Below are 19,005 nucleotides of genomic sequence, written 5' to 3' on the forward strand. Positions count from 1 at the left end.
ATACATAAGGGTCTGACAGTAGTACTCGGCCCAATCTTTCAGGACACTAACCAAGGAGGATCAACCGTACCCTTAGCCGTACAACCCGACTACCCTATCGTACGCGCGTGTAATCTCCCCGAGTGTTGTTCTCAGTGTACTATAGCAGCAAGACGGCCGATGATTTATCTATGACGAGGTTTCAAGAGAGCCTAGGGAGCTTTCGATATACCTAGAGGGTACTTTGGAAGACAGTCTGTGCACGGTTCTGTCTAATGCGCTACTACTCGAAGGGGTACCCACAGGGGTTACAAGGGAGTCCAACAAGCGTGACCACCTCTTGTATTTCCTACGTGCATGCCTCCCCAAATCCATAGGTTTATGCACTCAATGACAGATCCCGTGGTTTAAAGACGTCGGAACACGTCTCTAGCCAAAAAAAAATCTGCTAAAAATGGAGATCCACCGGCCCTAGAAAGTGCTCTGATACCACTTGTTATGCTCTTGACTTGCGAGAAGATACCAGAATACCAAATATGCGAAGAAATATACCCAGAACACATAACAATAAGAAATAACAGCATGTATTTTATTATTCAGAAAGGAAAGCAATGTTCACTTGCCTCTTCGAGGGGGCAACCTCCAATAGAGCTGGGCTCAATTACAAAATAAGACACGACGCTCCTCAAGGGGAGTCTCTATCTAATACCATGGCCCATTTGCAACTAACTGTGGTCCCTTCTTTAAATGCGGGTACAATTATTAATATGGGCTTTATTGACTCTTTAACTAACTATACTATGACTCGACCCTATGACATAAATAAGGGGGTTAGGGTTGGACCCTAACACATTTCACCAAGGGGAGACAAATTAGGTGACTCCATTATTATTTTCAAGGAATTTTTCAGGTATCTTATGTATTTTTTATCTGTTTCATTGTTGTTTGAAGATATGCTTACCTTTTACTGGTGCTAACAATTATCCTTTTACAGAAAACAAGATGCCCATATTTATACTTGCACGATTGATTTCAAACAACGTCATTCTTTCATGTTTTTCGAGCTATTGTATATGATTTGATTTATATTGCAGTTGTTTTTGTGTTGAGATTGGTCAAACGCTTTCGTAGAAGACTTTCTTTTAGGATTTGGTTGTACTTTCTCATTATTAATAAAATTAGCCTCTATTTTACAACTCCATTATTTTTCATATCTCAGTCTTTATTATTCAGTTTATTACAACAATCTCTCTTTGTTTTTATGATTTGTTGTAGCTTATGCTCTACAGGGTTTCAGGCTATCAAACCCAAATTTTGACTAGCTCCTTGCCTTAATCAAAATCTGATTTTTATTTTAGTCTTTATTTTTCCGCTTATCATTTGCTTTGTTGTGAATATTATATTTATGTTGTGTACATTTTTATTTTCTTTTTAATATAAATGTTTACTTTCTATAATATAAACTTTCACTATAAAAATATAAGAACCCAAAAAACATATAGATTGTATTTGTAAATTCTGAGACGCCATCTCATTATCTCATTGAGTTAATGAGATTTCAGGAGTTGTGTTGTTAAAATTTAACAAACTGAACAATCATCAACACTTTCCACCCTTACTATTGATTGATCATTTGATGGAATAGGAAATCTGATAAGCGCTTGAGCGTTGCTTGCCAGCTCACAACCAACAGTTGTGATCTTTAGTTTATCATCCTACTTCTTGTCTCTCATTGTCCTAATGTCCATGCCACATCATCCTATTTACCATATGTCCCCATGTGTGTTTATTCTTCTATCCATGTTGTCTACCACGTCATGCCACATATCACACATCTATGAATTTCTTCAATCATTGATTGATTTAACATGTGCTTGATTAAAGGATGAGAATCATTTCACACCCCCTACCTTCCCAACATTTAACAAAGAGTGGGAGGGGTGTGAAATTTGTCGCATATTTGACTAAAACTCCTGCACATTTCCTAAGCATTCAACATGCTATCAATTGACCTATAATATTGCACAACCATGACCATACTTTGGGACCCCCAACTTTTCCAAAGTTTAATGGGGGGGGCAAAAATTTTATCATTTTGTGTGAAAAAGAACTAGAAGGAGTTGGAACCCTACTTAATCTATGAAATTTCAACCTTTATTTTCTCTTCACTCTTTTGGATTTAGATCAAGTGCCATATCTCATTGGAAATGTCTTGGAGAGGATTATCCAACTAGGCACATTTCAAGTTCTTTTGAGAAAATCACTTGAAATAAATTCTTTAAATGTACCACTAGCTAAAGTGTGCCACTAGCTAATTTGAGATTCTTTTGGACCTGTCTATAAGTTAATCTACTTGCACCATCATGATTTCTATTTCATTGTTTTCTTAACTACCCCCCCTAAAATTGTACTCCTCCTATTGATTTTTAAAACTCTCCCTAAATTTGATATTATTTCTTTTCTTAAATCATGAAAGCCATCCTTAGACATGTTTGGACAACTACCCTCTTTGCTTGTAAAGAAAAACGAATGGAAGAATGAGACATCACTCCCAACTTCTACCTTAGATACTCAAAAGGTTCTTTGGGAAGAGTTTTGGTGAAGATGTCAACAACTTGCTCCTTGATTGAGACATATTCCAACTTCATGATCTAATCATCCACCTATTATCTACAAAAATGGTACTTTGTGGGGATATGCTTAGTTTTTTAATGAAGAATAGGATTATTGGATATATTGATTACACTTGTGTTATCACGTATATTTGGAATGGGTTTACCATAAGTGACCTTCATGTTTTATAAATTTTGTTTCATCCACAAATTTTGAGTGCAACTAGTTGGAGATACTATATATTCAACTTCAGCAATAGAAAGGGAGATAAATTATTGTTTTTAGCTCAAGTAGGCTACTAAGAAATTCCTAAGAAAGAGAGCACCACTACTTGTGCTTTTCCTATCATCTACTTCTCCATCCCAATCAACATCTATGTATGTAGTTAATGAAAAAAATTGACCCTTAGGATACCATAGACCACAAACTATTATGACTTTTAAATATATTGAAATTCTCTGGAAGCTAACAGATGACTTTATTTGCGTGTTGATTGATACCTTGAAACTACACCAATAACTTGCATAATATTTTGTTATGAGGCAGTTCGGTACCAAAAAAAACAAAAACCAATTATTGATCTATTCAATGTTTTATCTATCTCTGGTGACTCATCATCTTTGTTAAGCTTGCATCTAGTGACCATAGGAGTATTGACTAGGGAGTATTCTTCCATCCCAAACTTCTTCAACATTTCTTTGAGACACTTTCTTTGGGAAATGAATATATCTTTATTTGATTGAGTAGTCTACAATCCAATAAAAAATGAGAGTTCCCTAAGCATCAACATCTCAAACTCAGTTTGCATATCCATTGCAAATTTTTATTGAGTGACAGGGAAAATTTGAGGGGCTAATATTCACAAGTGGCCTAATTTTCCATGGATTTTCCCCAAAAAATATTCGTCATTTTCTATTTTTCCTAAAAATTATTCACGCAAATTTTAGAGTATAAAAATATTTAAGTTCAAAGATCACCAAAATTTTATAGAGACTATATATAAAATCACTAGAAATTTGAAAATATTTGTAAAGATACCACCAAATATTTTATAGTTTTTATAAATTAAATAAAACAATAATGGAACACATAAAATATAGTGGAAAAACAAACACAAAATAATTAAAAAAGAGACATAGACATACATGGTTCACCCAATTTGGGCTACGTCCACAGAGAAACAATCAACCCTTCCTTTTATATTATCCAACAAACTGAAGGGATACAACCTACAACACATTTGTTGTAACTTCTTATTCACTCTCACACAGTCTCTATTTTTCTCTCATAGAATAATACACAACCGCAATACAATTCCCTCATATAAATCAAGGGTTTCCTTTTGGGGCAAAAAACCCTAAATTAACATAACTTCTACCGTTAGATCTACCGGCTAATGAATGCCCCAGATTGACTATGAAATTACAATATTTTACAAGGAAATTTTCTTAATTTTGCTTTCAGGGGTGTTGCCCCCGAACCCTCATGAGGGGTGGCAGGGGTGCTAAAAGCATGTCATCGCCTCCCCCCACAAACCCCCTAGCAACAATAGTGGGGGGGAAATCCCCCCACCCTCCCTCCCGTCAAGGACTAGGATCCAAATGTGGCTAAAACAAGACCTTTGAATTAGAAAGACAATCATGTTCCACACCCAACAATAGTTTTCATATTATAGACTAGTAAGATTCACCAAGGTTTCAAAACACTAAGATAAATTTCCATCCTTAAAATTTTCCTTGTTGACTTAATCTGCATCTCTACTAAAAATGGTGTCATCAACATTAATAACAATAATTAGAATATTTTCATTTTTAACTTTATTATACATGTTACTATCATTTGTTCCTCTTTTGAATCCTTGTTGCTGTAGATAATTTTCTAATGTAGAATACCATGTTGTTAAACACACATGGGCAACCACAAATAGGAAAGATAAAACATGACAGTACGATTTTTATTAACAACTAATATACATTTATAGTACATTTTTGTGACCATTGGGTTTCACATCCCAAGGTCTCTTGGACTCCTTTTGTCCATTCGGCTTCCGCACTAACCCATTGAGGATTAGGTGTCCAACATTCCCCCCCTTAATCCGTAGGGTTATGTATGAGTCCAAGAAGAGAGTTGTAATACAAAATGTGCAAAAAATGCATGGCAACACTAGGTTGAATGTGCTCTCTGAAATGTTGGTATAAAGGGCAGTGATTTAAGGATGACCACCAACACTGGAACGCTTAGTGCAGTTCCCGGAACTCTTCCAAAACTGGCAAGAAACTGAAGTTTTCTGCTAGAGGAAGTGCTCCTATTGTTTTGAAGAGGGAAACCTTCAACCATGAAAGGGAGGTCTCACCTCGCATAAAAGGGAGAACTTCAACCTGAAAAGGGAAGTCTCAACCTGTGATGGTTTAAGGATGACCAACAACTCTGGAATGCTTAATGCAATTCCTAGAACTCTTCCAAAACTGGCAAGAAGCTGGAGTCTTCTGCTAGAGGAAGTGTTCTCAATTTTGTTCCTGGAATTCTTCCAAAACTGGCAAGAAGCTGAAGTCTTCTACTAGAGGAAGTGTCCCAGATTGCCAACTGAAGGCATGTTCAGGGGCATCTTTGTCTCTGGCTACAACTCTGAAACTGGTGTGGCAGGTTGTGGCTCAGGCTTGCTTGATGTGGCTTTGAAGCTTGTAGATGACCATCCTTCCCCCCCCCTGTCAGATACAAGGTGAGATGATGGAGAAAACTCAACTGCAAGATTGTTCAATACTCTAGAACAAGTTCTGACATGTGTTTGGAATATCTTCTTGGCTGTTGATGCCCATTGCCAAGAAGCGATCCATCCAAGATGAATCTTTGTTCTTGCAGGACGTTTGTTTTTGAAGCATCTGTGTGAAGAATGGCTAGTTTTATGACAGTGCTTACATGGATGAAGATCAAAACAGTGATCTTTCAGATGGCCAACTCGGTCACAGTGTTGGCATTTTACAATCTGTTGTTGTTGTTGTTGTTGTTGTTGTTGTTGTTGCTGTGGAAGAGAGGCAGAGTCTGGAACAGCTGGAGGTGAACTGTCATGAATGAATCCAGCACTATGAAACTAAATGGGCTTTGAGTAGTCTGGAATATGAAAGGACAAGTCCTTGTCATATCCAAGACCAATTCTGTGCTTGTTGTGGACAAGTTGTTCCCAAGGTCTGATGATGGGCTTGGGAAGTGCAGACTGAGTTTTTCATCTGCATGTACAACTGATGCTTTATGAGGTACTAAATCTGAATGAACTGTAATATTATTGTCTTGCTATTTATGGGAGTCTGTTTCAATCCTCTGAACAGAAACAAGTTCAGAATGATGACTCCACTGCTGTAATTCTTCCTGTTGTAGCTTTGTCTCAAGCTACAAAAACTTAATATTCTCTTGTACATTATACAAACAGGTTCTAATGTCAACCAGAGAAGCTTTGCTTATTCTTACTATACCATGATCAAAGGAATGTATCAGAGTTTTTAAGAACTCTAATATTTCAGTAATTCGAGGCATATTCTCCATTATCAAAATTACACCCCTCTAAAAAACTGATTACAACTATGACCCAATGAGCAAAAGTAACACCCACTCACAGTACAAAGACAGAAAAATCCTTTGTAAATGTGCAGCAAATGAATCAAGGAACAGAAACTATAATGAGTTTTAAATACAGTTCCACAACTGGGGCAGCAGCAATTGCAAACTTTCTTGGATCCTTCAAATACTCCTTCACTAAATGATGGCTATCAAAACTTCACAATTATAACACAATAACATAAAGTAATCAACAGGTACAGAATTGAAACCAGGTTGCTCTGAGTAGTGAACGGGTCCACAATTGAAACCAGGCTAGTCTGAGTCGTAATTATATTGTTTGGGAAGTAGACGCACGCATAGATTGATGATTCCAGACTGAGGCTTTCCTTTGCTTGTCTTCAAACGATAGCTGAGGAAATGCAGAGAATGGGGGTCTCTGTAGCCCTCCACAATATCAGAGAAGGGCACCTTAGTCCATCCCACCAGCTTTTTCCCAAAAGGCGTTTTACAATAAACATGTATTGTTACACTGGCCGACGCTTTTCTGTACAATAATGTTCTCTTGCTCGTACCCAATTCCAGTTGCAGATTGTGATTCCAAATAGGATAGCTCCCACCCTCTGTGTCAATTTGCGTAGATTTACAAGTAGGGGATGTGTCGGCCCCTACAACTGCATAAGCGCGCAGCCTTCTCCCAAATCTTCTCACGTTTTCGAGATTCACAGCAGAGATTACAGTAATTTCCAGCTTTGTTATTCAAATAGCAACTTAAAGCTTATGTTGAAAAAATATATGGGATTATCCGTGACAATCTTAAGAAGGAAATATCTGTGTTGCTTGGCCTATGTATCCAGGTCCCAAGAACACCAAGAGCAAGCGCAGTTAAGATATCTCGATCCCAAGCAAATGCAAACACACAGCAAGCATCCAACAATCATTGGCAAAGCATTATCAAGAGCCTAACCAATCTTCTCCAAACTATGCGTGGAAATTATGTCCCATCTATTCTTGTTCGTAAGGTATTTACCCAGACATTTGCATACATCAATGTACAGCTTTTCAACAACCTCCTTTTACGGCGTGAATGTTGCTCATTTAGCAATGGAGAATATGTAAAAGCAGGGTTGGCTGAACTAGAACTTTGGTGTTGTGAAGCAAAGGAAGAGTATGCAGGCTCAGCCTGGGATGCACTCAAGCATATTAGACAAGCAGTGGGATTTTTGGTTATACATCAAAAGCCAAAGAAATATTTGGATGAAATTGCCCACGATCTCTGTCCGGTTTTAAGCATACAACAATTGTATAGAATCAGTACCATGTACTGGGACGATGAATATGGCACACACAGTGTGTCTCCAGATGTTATTGCAAGCATGAAAATGTTGATGGCAGAAGATTCAAACGATGCTCATGGAAATTTGTTCTTGTTGGATGACGACTTGAGTATACCATTCTCTGTGGATGACATCTCAAAGTCTATGCAAGAAACAGATTTGTCAGATATCAATCTACCGTCTCAGCTTCTTGAGAATTCAGCTTTTCATTTCTTGTTGCCATGTACTCTGTAATACAGAAGGCTACATTTTCTATTATTTTCATCTCTTGATCAATGGCGTTATTAGCTCATGAGAAGCTATTCCCTTGCAACATACAATTGGATTTTTATCCAGATCTTGTCTCAGAGCAGTAAATCAATTACATGAAAACCGAACCTGACACTAGTACGAAAACATGTTGGCTGGGTATCAATAGAGGCGATCCCTGAATAGCTTTTGCAACGAAATCTGTCGATTCAAATTCGATAAACGCAGAAGCACATACCAGTGCCAAATGACCAGCGTTCATACCATGTCAATCACGCATATTAGATCCATTAAAAGGAATATGACCAGCGTTCAGACCAGCATTTTGAAAGGAATATGACCAGCATTTAACTATTTTTGAAAAGAACCCGTCCAAGGATTCGAACCGCAAGCAGACAGGGCATACCGCTTTGGAACACCGCACAGCGGGCAAGGGGTTTTGGTATGGGTTTTGGTATGATCTAGCTGTTGCAATTTCGTATGCTCCTGAGGGTGATTTTTGTCAAGAGGACGACTTAAACGATAAACACAAAAATCCTGCAGCTTCTAATGCGGAGATGGGTGGCAGAGTCGTAATACCATGGCGGTATGGCAGAAGTGGGCGTTATACCATGACAGAGTCGTAATACCATGCAGCAGTGGTATTTTAACGGACCTGTGTCAAAATTCAGCGCAGGTAATATGGCAAAGGCAGCGCTGGAAAGGAATATGGCAGACAGGGCGCAGGTCTGTATAAAAGGAATATGGCAGACAAGGGTGTCAGCAGCGGATTTCAGGCACCAGACACCAGCAGGTATTAACAGGTTGCAACTAAAATTTAGCTGAAGAAATATTCATGAGAAAATATTCATGAAGTTCATGGCAGAATTAAATTGCACATAAAGGCCATAAAACAAATGGCTCAACTTAATTATGTAGGGCAGGAATACGCCTGCTCTGATACCATGTTAAACACACATGGGAAACCACAAATAGGAAAGATAAAACATGACAGTACGATTTTTATTAACAACTGATATACATTTATAGTACATTGTTGTGACTATTGGGTTTCACATCCCAAGGTCTCTTGGACTCCTTTTGTCCATTCTGCTTCCACACTAACCCATTGAGGATTAGGTGTTCAACACATGCCTTGGGGTCTTGTTTAAGTACATACAATGCCTTCTTTAATTTATATACTTTGATAGGATTTTCTGATAGCTAAAATCCTTTATGTTGTTCAATGTAGACCTCTTCTTTAAGTTTTCCATTCAAAAGGGTTTATTTTACATCCATTTGATATAATTTAAATTTTTTGTGATACGAAAAGGATATAAACATTCGAATTGCCTCTAATATTGCTACTAGAGAAAAAGTCTCATCAAAATAGACTTGGCATACTAATGTGAGCTTATTTCTTACCACCAATCCACTCTCATTTAATTTATTCCTAATGACCCATTTTGTGCCTATGAAATTTTTATTTAATGGTCTTGGAACCAATTACGAGGTCTGATTTTTCTCAATCTAATCTAGTTCCTCATTTATAGCTTTTATCCAATTCTCATGTTGAATCGCACGAAGAAAATATTTTGGTTGAATCATGGATTAACATAGAAATGTGTGCTTAGCTAGGGGTATTCATCACTCTTCTTTGAGTTTGAACCCCCGTGTCCTTTTCACCAACAATTTGATTTGTGGGATAATTCTTTTGTATATATCTCGAGGGATTTTTGGATGAGAGAATGTTGCATGTGCTTCTTCCTCTTCTCTTGATTCTTCAAGTTTTTCTGCTTCATTTTCACTATTGATTTGAGAGGAAATTCCTCATATACCTATACATTAATGTAGCCAATTATTTTGCATAGCCTTTTATGTAACATCTATAACATTTGCTCTTATTATAGTACCCCAAAAATACTCCTTAATCAGCCCTTGCATCAAATTTTCTAATATTATCATCATTTTTCTTGATATAGCACTTGCTCCCAAAGAATTTGAAGTGCTTTAGTGTGATTGGTTTTCCGTACCATAGTTCACATGGGGTGTTGTCATTGTTTGGCATGAACTAAGCATTATTTAAAATTTGAACAAAATAACTTCAACCCAAAAATTGTTTGGAAAATTTCCTTCATTCATCATTGCTCTTGCCAATTGTTGCACTTATTTATTTTGTCTTTCAACTACACCATTATGCTAAGGCGTGTTAGAAATTGTAAACTATCTTCTTATGCCATGTTCTTCACAAAAGTGATTAAATTCATTTGAAGCGAACTCTCCACCTTTGTTTAACCTTACACACTTTAATTTGCACTCATTTTGGTCCTTAGCCATAGCTTTGAAGATATTAAAATTTTCAAATGCTTCCAACTTCTCCTTTAGAAATGTGACCCATGTGAGTCTAGAATAATAACCAATGATTAGCGTGAAATATAGCTCATTGCTTGGAGGTTCAGTTCTTTTCGACCTAAACAAATCTATCTGAACTAGTTGTAGTGTTCTGATGGATGAATTGTCTTTTGTTTTGAAGGGAACTCGGATCTGCTTGTTAATTTGACATGATTTACAAGTTGTATTGTTCAACTTGGAAATTTTTGGCAAGTCCTATATAACTCCCTTTTTTCTAATCTTCACAATATGGTCAAAACTCAAGTGTCTCGGTCTTCTGTGCCACAAGCAACTTTCATCAAGATTTACCAAATAACAATTCTCATTTTCTTCCTTGAGTATGTATATGTTATTCAAGGTTCTCACACCCCTTGTTATTATCTCCCTTGTGTTTTCTGACTTTATCTCACAACCTTTGGAGCAAAAGGTAACACCGTACCCTTGGTTACACATCTGACTCACACTTAAAAAATTGTGCTTGAGCCCATCTACAAAGAGAATGCTCTAAGTTTTAAATTTTCCATTTTCCAAACTCACTATTCCTTTGCTTTTGATGTTTCATAAGGAATCATTACCAAAACTGACACTTCTTATCTTGTTTTCATTTAGTGACATGGAGTTACTTCTATCACTAGACATATTCCTTGAACATATGTTGTCCACATACCAAGGACTGCTTGGGTTTTGAGAATACAAGGCAGCTCCACGTTCTTCTTTTATTTCTTCCCTTTGATTTCTCCAAGTCTTAGGTTCTTCCTATGTTTAGTTAATTTAAGGGGCTAATCTAGGATTGTTGGTTCTACACTCAGCCTTTTCATGTCCATAATTGTGAGAGAGATAACATTCAATATCATCAATTAAAGGAGAAAAAGGATTTGTTTTCCTTGATATTATTTCTACGTGAATTTACAAATTTTCTTTTGTTGTTTGGATAGTAAGGTTCATTTCTTTTGTTTCTTATCAGATAAGCTCTAGAATTTACATCTTTATTCGCAAAATTCATACATAAAAATTAATAACCATTGAAAATGTTTTGGGTACCTGGGAGAAAATCTCCTTTGAGGATATGATCTACCTATTCTTTGATAACTTTTCCTCTACTGATTTTTCACTCGTTCTTTAGAGTTGTTTAAGTTGTTATGAATTTTCCATTGTTATTGTTGTTGATTATTCACTTGATCAAGATGATCATTTGAATGGCTTTTATGAGCTTGTTGGAACTTATTTCCTTTGGATGTATCATTGCCAGATCCTTTAACTATTTCAACATAGTTGATTGATTCCTTATCTTCAGCTTTTTTAGTGTGTGATTCTCCTTCATAGCCCAAACCAATTTTGATGAGAAGGGATCTATGAATACTCATAATCTCATCTAAATTGTTAGATACTTCAATAAAATCCAGGTTCTAGTTCAACTGAGTCTTCTCCTTTTCTAATTCCTTTCTATTGGATACTATTTCTTCTTCTAGTTTTTCACACTCCTTGCTCTTTTCATTCAGTTGTTGTAACAAGGTATCTTCAATTTTCTTTACTTCTTCTAACTTAACATTTAGAGGAAGAAGTGATGAATCTTCATATTTATCCTTCCCAAGTTTTTCCAATGTCTCCTTCAAATTCTTATTATTTTTCCCGAGGCTTTCAGTTTCTGTTAGGGAACTAATAAATTCACCTTCTAGGTCTACTTCAACTTCTTGTTCTTCTTCATCCTCATTTTTTATTTTATTTAAGGTTTCTAGAGACATGAGCATAAAATCCTTTATTTTCCCTTGTGTTTTTTCTTCATCAGAGGATTGTGTGTCTTCATCTTCTACAGAACTATTGTATTCTTGTGTATAGAATCTCTTCTTCTCGAACTTATTTTTCTTCTTTCCTCTCCCATATTTATTCCTCTATTTATGGTCATAGTCATTAATTTCTTCCTTATATGGACATTTATATGCATAATGACCTATTTTCCCACATTTAATACATTTGAAAGGTAACTTACCTTTGTACTTCCCAGATCCCCTTTTTAATCTTATGGTGAACTTCACCTCTTCTTCATCAAATTTATAGCTCCAATCTTCTAGATATTTTATTTTTTTTCAACTTTGAAGGCAACCTCCCTTGAAGTAGATTTTCCTTTTGAAGTTCACATTTCATATGCTATCAGTGTTCTATGCAGTCGATCCAATGTTAGTTTGTTGAGATCATGCAACTCCTCAATGACCGATACTTTTGCATCAAATATGGTTGGAAGAGATCTCAACGCCTTTTGAACTAAAAACAAATCATCCATAGTTTCATCAAGTCCTTTGTTGGTGTCTACTATCTCATCCACTCGAAGAAAGAAATTGTCTATATCCTCATCTTCTTTAGATCCTTAATGCTTCAAATTTCATTCTAAAACCTTAGAGTTTATCTTTATTTACTTTTTTGTCACCTTCATAGAAACCTATAAACTTATCCCATATATCTTTGTTTGTTGTGCAATGCATGACTTTAACCAACTTAGATTTAGGCAAACCACTCAAGATTTCATTCATTGCTTTGGCATTGTTAATGAATTCAAGCTTCTCATTCTTAAAAATCAATACATATGGATTTTTATATCCATTTTGTATTGTGTTCCATACATCTAGACCAAGAGACATTATGTAAGTTCTCATTCATACCTTCCAAAATGCATAATTTGTTCCAGTGAATATAGGGGCTTTGTTGGTGGAATATCCATCTTGGTTAACCATTGTCTTAGATATACTTCCTAGTTGTTAGATTGTTCCTTCAAGCTTTGAAACCAATTTTTCTAAACTAGGATAATATTGAGATAGGGGGTGAACTAGTATTATGTCCAATTTTAACAATTATTAAAAATATCTATTCATTCAACAATTAATCATGTAAGCAACAAATGAATCATAAAACTGAGCAAGGGTGAATCAATATTTCTCTTCAATTAGTTAATTTTAACTTTAAAAAGCATTAAATTCACATTTATATTAAATTAATATCACATCGCATGAACAATTAACAACACCCTTCAACAATGCACAAACATCAAGACAATAGACAACAATTTTTTAGGTGGAAACCCTTCTGGGAGAAAAACCACCAAAAAGTTATTAATATTTGTCTTCAATGATCTACTTTAATAGGAAGCTTCAACTTCCAAATTTATCATCTCCAACTAAAAGTATGCTCCAACACCATGCTTATCATCTCCAACTAGAAGGATGTTCCAACACCCTGGTTTACAGGGTCCAACCTGAAGAATGTTCCAACACCTTGTTTACTAGCTCCAACTAGAAGGATTCTCCAACACTCTAACCTGAAGGATGCTCTGACACCCTAGTTCACCAACTCTAATTGGAAGGATGCTCTAACACCCTCTGCAAGCTTCAACCTACCCCAGCACCACTTTTCCGCCCTAAAGTGTTCTCAAGATCCAACTTGAAGGAGACTCCACTCTCTTTCATTGCAACACCATGCCACCCTACACAACAAGTTGCCACTTGCCCTAAAGGCTCCAACCTTCAACTCACCCTAGCAAACCATGTTTCACAATTTTCCAACTACATCAACCCATGCTCAGTATCAATATAAAAGAAAAATGCAATATAATATCTACTTAATCAAATTTGTTGATGTACATCAAACCATAACTTCACAAAATTTGGTTAACCTTTGCTCAAGTTACAACAACCTATCATCAAATATCCATCCATATAATACTGGTTCAATAAGCAAGCATTGAAAACCCAAACATTCATCAACTACCCATTCTACCCAATAACATTGTTACCAATACTATGGTTCTATCTTTGCTTAAGGGATAAAAGCTCTGTCAAGTACCCTATCACAATGGCTCTGCTCTAGTTACATCATCTTGTCTAATCATAATACCTTTATATCAAACCCTAGCCCACAACATCTTTAACTGGAAATGGTCAGCAACATACACATTTAACAACTCTTCTTTGAACATAAAACACTAGCATCTTCAAGTAGAAACCCTAGTGAAACATACATTGATATCAATCATGCGCTAATGACCTACATCCAACCATCTGGTTACCAAATTTACTTCAGCAATACAAAACAATGAGCATCATCCTATCAATGCGAGACCTCTGCTCATAAAACAACCAATTTTCTCAACCCTCAACATATGACAAATGCTCAATACAAACTCTACAAATACCCCAACCAACATACGGGGATATGAGAACATGTAGTTACAAGGTTTTCTGTAGTATACTCACAACTACACGCTCTTATACCAAACAACTCAATGCGTAAAGTAAGGAACCAAAATTCAAAATCGTGACGGCCGTGTAAAGCAATATAAACATACAACAACATATACCCTGCATACAAACATGGCCAAACAATTTCTAATCTCAATGTTCCATGCATACTCTGCCATAGTCAATACCCACGTGCAGTGTCTTACATAAGAGTGATCTGGCATCAAATCTCTGTCATATGTAGCATGTCAATGGACCAAGCTTTTCCATTCGAGTTGGTCTCCAATGCACTTGATCTTACAAAATGATTTTGCAGGCCCACTTAAACTCTCTTCAAATATATCAAATCAAATTCATGTGAACTTGGATGAGATAAACTCCACTCAGCTACGCATTCCAAGATGCTCCAAATATGTTCCTACGTATTCATGTGATGCACCAAATAATGCTCCATGTACTTAAGTTATTTAATCTAATATTTCTTGTTCCAAGCTTTCTACAGCAAATGAAACGCTCCACCTTGTATGCATAGCATGTGAATTCATCAGCCAGATTCCAACGCAGAACTACATAATTTATTGCATAACATATTTCAAACTATAGCTTCGTTTTTGCATAGCTGTCATTAGTCCCATTGTTCGTCGTTTCATGGGAGAAGTGCGATGTAATTGGCTATAGAAATGACCCAGAACATCATATGTGTCTTTATGGTAATGAAGTTGTAACTGGGTATCGATTCGGGTTGGGAACTATAGCATGAACTCTCGCTCCACTACAAAGGACCCAGAAACACCTAGAAACTCACATTAGTTTATTTGAGATGCTATCCAACTCCTCAAATGTGCACCTACTACAACCTCCCATTAGTTGATGACATACAACCATAAGGAATAAATAAGAAATTGACTATGCTAGGACTTCAGAAGCTAATCGAACCAATAGATCAGAGAAGACTTGTGATCAAAGAAATTCTTCTTTCCACACTATCGAGATCATCACTTTTACGATCCACATCATGAATGGATAACTTCGAACCAAATGTATTCTGGATTCCTTACTCGCATAAGATCTGAGACATGCCGAAGAAAAAATAATGCAAATTTAAACCATGCTTGATCTGAATAACATCGTATCTCAAACAATCAACTAACAATGCCATGGAAAAAAAAAAATAGTGAATGTTGCCTTAGGTGAGCCCACATTTAGGTTTAAAATACCATAATGATAAGCCTCAGATCGCAGAATGTATATCGATTAGATCAGTCTCAGTGAATGCTTGAAATTCAGTGCAGCCCTCGACTATGACAAATAAAAAACAACAAAGTTGCTTCAAATCTGGCCTCTTAAAAGGATCAACAAATCAAGTGACTTCTCCGACGGTAGGGACGAGATTTGGTCTCAATTTTTGCAACTTTGTGATAGCTAAACAATTCCAGAAATTGTTTTAGAAGAAGGCTCGTTGAGGGTTGAAAATACACCGTAGTTGCCTCAGTCCCACAAAAAATAACTAGAACCCAAAAGACTTCTTCAATTTCAATCTCCACTTTAGATTCTCATGATTTCTTTAGAGAAACAGTCTTAGAGATACGCATGAGAATTTCTTACACTTCGAGGAGAAAATGAGCCTTAATTTATATTAGTGGAGGATGGGATTCTAATGCAGCCGACTCATACAAATTTTTTTGGAGAGAAACCGAATTTAAGCAGTAGGAGGGAAATTTTAAATTTGATTATGAATTTCAAAATTCAAATCTTTGGAGACAAAATCCCCAACAAAAATAAATATCCTTATAACTTGTTGTCACTGCTACAACATCCTCTAAAATTTTGGCCTACATCAAAATTCTGAAGCTTACTTTGACTTTGCTTCTTGTGTTTCTAGTATTAAGAGTCATTACATGTGTTTTCTCTAAGTGTCCCAGTCTCGTTTGGAAGAAAACCAAAGTGTCGTCTTTTAGCATGGTAAGCGTCATGTATCGCACAAATGTAGTTTTGGTTTGTTTCAAGGGGTAATATTGGTGCTAATGAGTCATTCTTATCATCTAGACATGTATTACACTCATTCCCAAATTTTCAAGCACTGTCGCACACGTCTCATCACTATCGTTGCAAAGTGTACCTTTAGTGTCGCACTTGGGAGAATCTATCACATTGGGGTAATTATTTTGTTCATGTGTTCTGAGTGATAAATGTTGTGTCTTCAACTATTCGAAGTGTGTGATCATCCTCAAGTTTTGTCATTGTTCACTTGGACTTTACTAATCCCACACGAATCTAAAAAGGTGTCTTCCCGAGCAACTTGGCCTCACTGAGCCTACCTGAACTATGCACTGCATAGTCTCAGCCCTAAAGCTCAGACCTTGCCTCTTAGAACTATGCAATGTGTAGTTCATGCCTTCCAGAACTGCGCACAATGCAGTCTCAATCCTCAACCCTGACCCTTGAACTCCAGAACTGCACAACCCCTACCTTCGAGTCACCCTCTTCTGCACATTACACAGTATCAAGTATTAAACCTCCATCCTGACTCCTTGAAATATGCAACTGAACAAGCCCTAGGGCCTTTATCTCTACAAAATTGCGCAGTAGGAAACCTCAAGCCTTAAGCCTCAAGTTTGTCTCCTTGAGCCCCTCTTGTGCAGTTGTCTTTCCCTAGCCTACCTTAACTGCACACTGCACAGTCTCAAGGCTCAGTCCTTGCCCTTGACTTCCTAAGTTGTGTTACTGTGAAATCCTTGTGCCAGTCTCTTAGCCCAGCACCTGGTTCGAGCTCAATTAATGGTTTTCATGAAGCATGCTAGACTAGGGATATATCGAACTGATGTCATCTTGTCATGAGTGGATTTTAGTTGCAGGTATTATTTCATGTTATGATAGGATGATGATGAAGGAGATGAAGAAGGAGACTCTATTAGAAGACACATTTGTAACTGTAACGACAATTTGCTTAATCAAGAAAATACAAAGGGACATCATATTGTGACAATAATTGGAGATCAAGATCATATTGAAGACTCCCTACCTTCAAGCCTGATGGAGGAAGAGGAAGAAGAACATGCACTATCTTTCAAGAAAACATAAAGATAGAAACAATAAGAGTGGCTTGACATTGCCTTATCATCATGCAGTCCATGTCATGTCTTGTCAAGGTATCATGTCAAGATGTATATGAGTCATCATTTGCCACATCATTTTTTATTATGTAATTTCAATATGTGATAAATGTAATGTAAAGTGGAAGTCAAAGAATCATCTATAGAATGTGAAAAGTCATGAAGGAGTCAAAAGATCATAGATAAGTCAAACAATCATGAGGGTAGTCCAAGAGTCAAAAAGAAGGTGAATTCTCACCCCATTTGTTATATATACACCCTCATAGCTCATACAAAATACTTTTCACCTTGGCTCCTCCTACCAGGCATTGGAGAGGAAGATAGTTCTTTGGAGGAGCAAGTGGTTGCTCTAACGCTCCACTATTGGAGCTAGTGTTGTTCACTGTATTGATGTATGTTGGGACTTTTTCTTAATTTTCGAAGCTCATTGAGCCAACACACTTTAATGGGTATGTCATAAATATTGTAAGGTTATTCTTTTGAATGTTTGCGATGTATGTTGTTTTTCATTTGTACTAAGGAAATTGAATTATTTCAGCGTATTTTGTACTTATCTTGTTGAAAGTGTGTTGTATGTGTTTTAACAATCATTGTTGCTATGTGAACTATTTCGCTAGTTGGTCAATGATTCATCCACATGTATATGGTCATGTGTCTTTGCTAGATTAGTACTATTACTTTTCTTTTAAAGGCTCATTTTTATCTCCCTTCGGTAGAAGAACCTTGATACATTCTGTAGTTGAACATTCCACAAGGCATACTCACTTGTTCATCCTAAAGTACATGTATATTACCCTCTTGTGCTAATCAATATAGCCAAGGAAAATCTCTAAGAACATATGGTAGTTAGGCCTTATTTCTGAAAGGGCTCCCACACCAAACGGTGCAAGGTCTAATTGGAACTTTTCATCGGGAAGACCCCCTTGCATGTTGGCAGTATATAGCATCGTCAACATTCTGGAAATATAAGGAGGATTGTCACCTTTTTATGGATGAAAACTCGCCACATCCTTACAAATAGACTTCTGCACAAGTCAGTAACATTCCCATTTCCACTCCTACTCATACTCCTGAAAATGAAGAAATTGTTCAACCTATCCCAAGGCAAGCCTTTGAGGTTACTTATGACCAACTCCACACTATACGACCCGTCACTCATTAGTTTGCAAGAGATATTGGTTTCTCCATGTTGTTTTGATTCTACCTCATAAGCCTATCAAGAAAGAAACAAATCCTAGTGGCGTAATGGTTTTGACGGTGGAAGATTTGATTATGACAACCCTTGAAGGGTTCGTCAAACCTACAGAAAATCGAGGGGAAATTCCACCTATTGAGGAGAATCCAGATAGTGGAGGGGAATATTTTTTTCTCCGACTAGGAGCACCCTAATTACAATGCAGATCTGAACGGTGAAGGAGAAGCTCCTTCAAATTCATAAGATGAGGACGAGGAAAGAGACGAAGACATGGATGATGTAGATTTGGATTGGATGGCCCAAGTGCCACTCGCTCTTCTGGACAATCTTCACAAGATGCCGAAAAATATAGAAAAGTTTCTGGCAAATTTTCC

At 36.8% G+C, this 19,005-nt stretch overlaps 1 pseudogene; it reads left to right on the forward strand.

Moving 5' to 3' along the window:
• The first annotated feature begins 6,941 nt into the window (after positions 1-6,941).
• Positions 6,942-7,764, forward strand: LOC149197130 (myosin-11 pseudogene; annotated as a pseudogene).
• Positions 7,765-19,005: the final 11,241 nt, after the last annotated feature.

Source organism: Pinus tabuliformis, chromosome 2_2, assembly GCF_031772625.1.
Source record: "Pinus tabuliformis cultivar Carrire ecotype Pingquan chromosome 2_2, CPIR1, whole genome shotgun sequence".
Taxonomy (NCBI): domain Eukaryota; kingdom Viridiplantae; phylum Streptophyta; class Pinopsida; order Pinales; family Pinaceae; genus Pinus; species Pinus tabuliformis.